Raw genomic sequence first — 7,671 nt, forward strand, 5'->3', positions numbered from 1 at the left:
TAATTGCATGGATCTGAGCCTTTTCTTTCCTTTTTTTGATAAGATTAGCTAAGGGTTTGTCAATTTTATTTATTCTTTCAAAAAACCAGCTCTTTGTTTCATTTATTTTTTGTATCGTTTTCTGTTTTTCAACTGCATTGATTTCTGCTCGGATCTTTATAATTTCCTCTCTTGTTCAAGCTTTGGGTTTTTCTTGCTCTTGTTTTTCTAGGAGTCTAAGTTTCATCGTTAAGTTGTTTATTTGAGCCTGCTCTGTTCCTAGTGTGTGTTTTCATTCCTAATTGCATGGATCTGAGCCTTTTCTTTCCTTTTTTTGATAAGATTAGCTAATTCTTTCAAAAAACCAGCTCTTTGTTTGGTTTATTTTTTGTATTGTTTTCTTAGTTTCAACTGCATTGATTTCTGCTCGGATCTTTATAATTTCCTCTCTTGTTCAAGCTTTGGGTTTTTCTTGCTCTTGTTTTTCTAGGAGTCTAAGTTTCATCGTTAAGTTGTTTATTTGAGCCTGCTCTGTTTTCCTAGTGTGGGCATTCAATGTTATGAATTTTCCACATAGAACTGCTTTCATTGTGTCCCAAAGATTCCTGTATGTTGTATTGGCATTCTCATTTATTTGTAAAAACTGTCTAATTTCTTCTTTAATTTCCTCTGTAATCCATTGATTGTTTAGGAGAGTGTTGTTCAGTTTCCATGTGCTTGAGAAGTTTCTATAGTTTCTTGTGCTATTGATGTCTAGTTTGATTGCACTATGATCTGATAATATACAGGGGATGACTTCAATTTTTTTGCATTTATTTAGACCTGTTCTGACTGCACAGGTGATTTTAATGTCAGAAGAGTTTGGGAGCTTATCCCTGGCCCTTTTACTGTAGAATGAAGGAAGAATCTTGTTTCTAAATTTATAAAAACCCATGAAGGCCTCCTTTCTGTCTGATCTTAAAGCTGATTTTTCTTAGCTCAAACTAGTCACAAGGATGGTCCACACTGTTCCCAGGACTGAAAACAAATGGGAAGGAAGCAGCCACTATACAGGAGAGTCAGGGAATTGCAGACCATCTTCAGGAAAGGAATACATAAAGACACAAAAGAATAGTAATGTACCTATTGGTACAGAATCAAAAAGAAACTGTTTATAGATTGGGGATTTGGCTCAGTGGTGCCACTGCCTACCTCACAAGAGCAAGGTCCTGAGTTCGATCCCCAGCACTAGAAAAAAAAGGAAAAGAAATTGGTCATGTGTCCCCAACTGCAGGCTGGGAATGAGATCGAACTACTTTGAATGCCCTAGTAAGTGCCCTTTTTGGGTACATTCTCTAGGGAAGCACACATATGAGCTCAGGGTGCTGAGTGCAGGAAGATAAGGGATTCAGGTGGGGACCATGAAGAAATCTGTATGGATGGAAAGGAACTGTAGGGCCTCTCTGCTCATAGATGTCCCTCAGATCCACAGCATCAGCGGATTTGAGACCTGAGGTCTGAGCGTGGAGAATTCTGAGTCAGCGTCTCCTCTGCTCAGGGCCTTCCAGCACTATTCCCCAAACTTCTCAGAGATGTGCCTGCACGTTAAAGTAGCACTGATTTCTTCATTTCTTTGGTTTTCTGTGGGTCTGTACAGAAGACAAGTTTAGGATATGAAGGCCCTAGCCTTATCTGTCTTTGGGAAAGCTGACATTGTGTATTAAACTGAGCCCACTGGGGAATTTTAATGTCCTCTAAAGCAGGAGACACCTCTGTTACAAGAAAGAACACTGAGCCTTAAAGACAGAAAGGAGAAGGAAAGAGAGGGGCAAGAGAATATTCAGGCCTAGTCAGTAACTTGGCCTCCCTTGTCCCTGAGTTTAGACTCTGTCCCCAATCGCTGTATCTTGTGTTCCACTCTGAGAGCTGGAGAAGCTTGGGATTCTGTCTGGTTCATTGGACTTGCTTGGCAGCCCTCTCTTCCCTTTTGATGCCTCTGTTCTGTTGCTTAGTGAAGCTATGCTATCTAGATGCTCAGGATCAGCACAAACCATGGAAGCCCCTGTTCCTTGGAGAGAGCAAAACTCACTCAATAGTCTGTGTTCCAGGGAGAAGAAAATTGAAGGTTTCTAGTGTGGTGTGAGCTGAGTCTCCTGAAAATTAAAAATGCAACTCAGAGATCAAGTGCAGTCCCAAGTCCTGCTGTTGATAACTTTACTGAGGATTTTTATTAAAGAATTCAAGTAACTTGTATGATTTTGAATTTAATAGATTTCATTGAGAAAATATTGAAAGTAAAAGGAAGAGCACCGCTTTGTCATCATTATACCTCCCCAAAGTGCCTACTTCGAATTGGCTAGCAGCCCTGCATTCTGTGCTGAGCATCTCTGTCACTGTCACAGCATTCACATCACCTGAACCAATTTGCATATAGCTTCATGTTAATGAATGAAACCCAGTGGTCTTTGATCATGTGGTTTCTCCTTCCCCATTTATCAGCCTGATGGGTGGTTTCCTTAGTCCTTGTGTTCTCAGGCCATGTATGTTATGCTGTAGCAGAAATCTACATTTTATGTACTGTGACTTTGTGGGAGACTAAGGGAGGTAGGCAGACTAACCTGATGTAGAAACTTTCAAGGCAGCCTGATGTTTAGGCTGTGGCATAGGATGTTTGGTGTTTTAGCTGGCTCTACATTGAGAATCAACACCATACAGCACACCTGAATGATTTTAAAACTTGCATTTGGCAGAAAGGAATCTTCAGTAAAGTATGGGCCTTCATACTTAGAAGAGGAGAACTTGTCTGCTCAACAGACATATACAAAGAGAAACCAAGTACTTTGCATCAAAGTAAATAAAAATGACATGTTGAGGGCATGGCAGGAATCCAAAAATGCCACCCTTTGCAGACACACTGGTGGAAAATTCAAAGAATTTCCTTTGAGCACAGAGTCATAGGGCACCTTGCTGAAGAAAGCCTGTATAGGAAATTGGATCCATGGGATTCCTTCCACAATTCTCAGCCATCTGAGCACACAGAGGCCTCTGCATCCATGATGCAGTGGGGTTGACTACTGTTAGAATCTCTGGCAGACCTTGTGTCAACCGTATGGTACTGAATGTACAGCAATGCAGAATGCAAAAGTTATGGGCTCACAGATGATTCTACATAGACATCAGAACAGTCTGGAAGTGCCAGCAGTATTGCTTCTGAAAGTACAATCCATGTAGCCATAAGAGTGAATCTAAATGTTAAGTGGAGATCAGTGAATTTGGAGAATTCCCAAAAGTAGAACATTATGGGAAGATGCAAGAATTGATTAAGCCAGTCCAAGATAGAAACCATAAGAATAGCAACTTCCAGATATGTACTTACTAGGTGTGGGACCACTCAAGGAATTTAGAGCTTGTATCTTGACATGTCTTCACCTGAATGCTGGACCTGGAGAATTTACCGTTTACCCTGCTAGACTTCCTGCTTGCTTTGGTCTCATTTCTTTCTGTCTTCCTATTCCTCCCTGGAAAATGGGGATGTTTACCCTATACCACTGTATGTCAGCAGTGCTTAACACTTTACAGGGACTTGAAGCTAAGAGTTCCCTTAAATCTCATGGGAGACTTTGGACTTGAACTTTTAGCAATACTGAAATTGTTAGGACTTTGGCTACTCTTAGAGATGGACTAAATGTCATTTGCATAGAGACATGGCCACGAGCATGTCCATTTTGAGTGGCAAGAGGAAGGATGTTATGATTTATATCTAGCCCTCAATGCACTTTGGAAACTTTCTCAGTCTCATAGGCTTCTAAGGCCTGAGGATAATTAGAGAAGCACTGTCTCATATGCTTCTAAGTTGCCTATTGTCTCAACGCACAGCCTGGCCTCAATGTCCTCAAAGCCTTGTTCCTGTTTCATGTCTCAGTTGCTCCACTGATGATGCTGTGCTGATTGCTTTTCAAAATACAAAGATTTTGATCGAACCACACAGCCAATGCACTAGATGTGGATGATTGGGCCCTTTGTGAATTGTACTTTCAAGGAAAATGGACTTCTACACTGCAATATGTGAGTACCACTTCAGAAGTAACCAAGAGGGGACATAGCTGTCTCAGAAAAGCAACTCCTCCTTCATTCAAACTCCCATTCTTTGACAGTTTCCAATCTACTGTATTTTTACAACAGTTTTAGATTCCCTGGAAAATTGAGCAGAGACTTAGATTAACCATCTGTCTATTCAGCTATATTCATTGAATATCCACACGTGATTGTCTCAGAGACTCCACAGTCTCTACATGAGTGTTCACTGTGGATGTGGTTTGGGGGTGTATTTTTCAGTCCTATATCTTGTACTGATTTGGTGCATTTATTACATTCATACTGCTGTGCAACATCCCTATCAATCACCCCAACCGTACTTTTATCTTTCACAACTAAGACTTAGCAATCATTCAACAATCACTCCCCTCCTCAGGTCTCTCAGCTCTTGACAACCGCCATTATCCGTTCTACAACTGCAAGTGTGTCCATGAAATACTCAAGCTGTTGGCATTACTGTAGAGAATTTAGCGTGCTGTCCTTGAAGTTTGTCCATGCTGCAGTATGTGTTACAAAGTCTGTCCCGTTCAAAGACTACAATGTGGCATGTATGGAGAGAACACATTACATTTATCCATTCACCTGTGGGTGGGCACTTGGCTTTCTTCCACCTCAGTTTTAATTGTCTTTATTTAATTCTCTTTAACTCATTATATGTGTTCTGAAATATACATATGCACCTAGGCTCCTAAGAATAGGAAAGTATTCAGTGGTCAAATGTTATTCTATAGTTTGACTGGATAAGCATTGTAGCCTTGAAATTGGAGGCTTGCAATAACCAGAGTGTTGTAAGCACGGTCACAGGGAAGAGTTAGGAGTGATCAAGAGCAGTCACTAGTGAACCTTATCCTGTAAACTATACATTCCTTCCATGCTCATGTTAAACTCAGGGTGGCCAAGAGTTCTACAGATGTTTCTTGGTGGGTTTCTATGGAACCTGAATATGCAGCCCTTGCGGGATAGGGAACATACTCCTGCAGCATACTCAAATGAGGCAACCCACCCCCATCCCTCTTGATGTCTTCCTGTTTGCCAGCTCTGACTTATAGTGTTTCTAAGAATGGTAGTAGTATTTGTTTTATTTTGTTTGTTTGTTTTTGCAGTAGGATGAATCCAGCACTCATGCATTGTAGGCAGGTGTTCTATCACTGATATACTTCCCTGCCCAATCAGAACATCTTTGCTGACAAAAGCATTGGTATGAAGTGGTATTTCTCAACTTTCTTTTGAATCTGAATGTAACCAAGAGCTTCAGTGTTTCAGATCAACCCCAGTGAGAAGAGTAGCGAGCAGGTGACTAAACAGGAATGCACAAGCCCTATAAGAGCTGAAGTGTCCAGAAAGCTCTGACAATGTTCATTAAGAAGGCTTGTAGTTAGTGCAGGAATAAAGGGCCTGATGTCCAGACTATGGCAGGCACCCAGAGCAGCCTTCCAGGCATTGCTGTACATGGCCACTGCATGTTGCACCTGCATCTTAATTTTGTGGGTTTTGAAATTTGATCTTATTTTGGGGGCTAGCTGCCATTGACTGTGCAGTGTGGTTGTGCCCCAACCATGTGCTGGGCTGGTAAACAATTCCTCCCCATAAGGAGCATTTCCATCTAGTTGCTAATTAGTCTACTGTATTTCAGTGCTGCATCACACCAGCAGGCCCACAGGACCCTGTTCTTTTATTCCAGAGAGTTAATTAGAGAGCAGTGAGAACTGATCCTGGTAATGAACTGAGGGGAATCCTGAATGCTGAAGTCACAGTGACCTTAGTCTGTATCTCCTTGTCTTCATGTATAAGCTGCTGTGCCCTTGCAAGTTTATCAGTCTCACTCATCCTCATATTTCTCACTGTAACCTGGGAATTTTCATGTGGAAGTGGGAAATAAATGATGTTTTTCAGTTATTCATTCACCAAGGAGGGATATAGCAGTTTACTTGGGCCCAGTCTTTGGCTGCAATTCTAGAATAAGGGCAGACTCAATGTCAAGTGTCCAGGCATTCTTCTCTTCATTGGTGCTATGTGCCCACCCACAAGGCATATTGTTCAATCCTTGGGACATGGCCTTCACTATCTCACTAACAAAACCAGCTTCTCCTTCACTTCTTTTCCACCACTTATCACATCTGCTTTGATAGAATCTTTCATTTTTATTTTGAGGCTAGCAAAATATTGATCCTGTTTAGAATCTCTGGGACAACGATTGGACCCATGTTCACCTCTACAGGACACTGACCAGATGCCCAGATGGTCAGTGTCTGCATGCCCAGGGCAAAGTTCTCTGGGCAGGGGAATGAGGTGTCCTGTCCTCTGCTCTGTTCAGGATCAGCTCTGCTGAAGCCCAGCTTCCAGTCAGCAGTGAAGGAGGCAGAGAACAAAGATCATCCAGTCTCCAAGTCAGGGTGTTTATCGTATGATGTCTGTGATGTCCACTGAGAGTCACTCAGGTGTTTCCCCTCCTGTGGGCGGGCCAGGTGGAATTAATGCTGTATCCAGTGATGGGCCCTGTCTCCCAGCAACACGGTCCTGAACATAGATGGGAGCTTTATGCGTGCTCACTACCTACTAAAGACATGTTAATACCAGGTGTGCTTCAATAGTCCTTGCTACATTTTTCATTATTTTCTGTTGGAGTAAAATATATGTTACGTGAAAGTTTCAATGTAATGATTTTTAAGTTTAAAATTCACTAGTATTGAGAATGCTCATATTACTTTTTAATCACCTCCCCTTACTTCCAAAATTTTTTAACAGTTTTTTGTTTGTTTTTGCAGTATTTCAGATTGACCCTAGGTTTTCTTCTGCTCTGTCAAATTATTTTCCTCAGCTGCTGCCCAAGGTGCGGCCCTTTTGCTGCATGCTAGGGCTTCTTTCCTCTACACCACAGCAAAAGCCATGGACACTGGCACCCACACTTGGTTTATTCATTCCTTGTGGAGGAACTTTGAGAATTCTGCACTTTTGTTTATAGTAAATAGCACAGCTGGGAATATGCATGTGTGTTTGCACACTTGCTCTCCTCTCTTTAAGGTTCTAACTGTAGGAACTCCTGGGCCATCTGGAAGTATAAATGTTAGTTTTGAGGAACCACCAGGATATTTTCCACTGTAGCTACTCCATTTCTTGTTCACAGGTGAATACAACCACTTCTGAATTTTAAAACATTCTATGTGCCACTTTCATACAAGTGTGATAAAAATTATGTTAATTATAAAAATACTTGAAAATGTAACAAAAATTCACCTTATTTGTAGTTCCACTGTATAAACTAATAATCATCAATATTTTATCACAATTTTTTCTTTTATGCATTGTTTTTGTGTGCTGGATGTCTAACTTTATATTACCATTCTATGGTGCTGTTTGTTCAAATAAATACTCCAGGATCATCAGCCTTCTATCTCATAAAAATTCCTCATCATGATTTTTAGTGCAACTGGACCAATCCTTTGTCTTAATTAAAGCAGGGCTTTGAAGACTAAGGCAGGATTCCTCAGTCTACTTCCACTCACTGGGAAATGTTTCCAGAGGAGTTTGTAATCCCTGCACAGTGGCCCAGAGCTCTGGTCCCCAGGAGCAGATGCCTGGGCTCTTCTATAGTGCGCAATCAAGCCCTGCAGGAGCCAC

The sequence above is a fragment of the Fukomys damarensis genome, unplaced genomic scaffold, assembly GCF_012274545.1.
Source record: "Fukomys damarensis isolate Sample0158 unplaced genomic scaffold, DMR_v1.0_HiC HiC_scaffold_1, whole genome shotgun sequence".
Classification (NCBI taxonomy): Eukaryota; Metazoa; Chordata; class Mammalia; order Rodentia; family Bathyergidae; genus Fukomys; species Fukomys damarensis.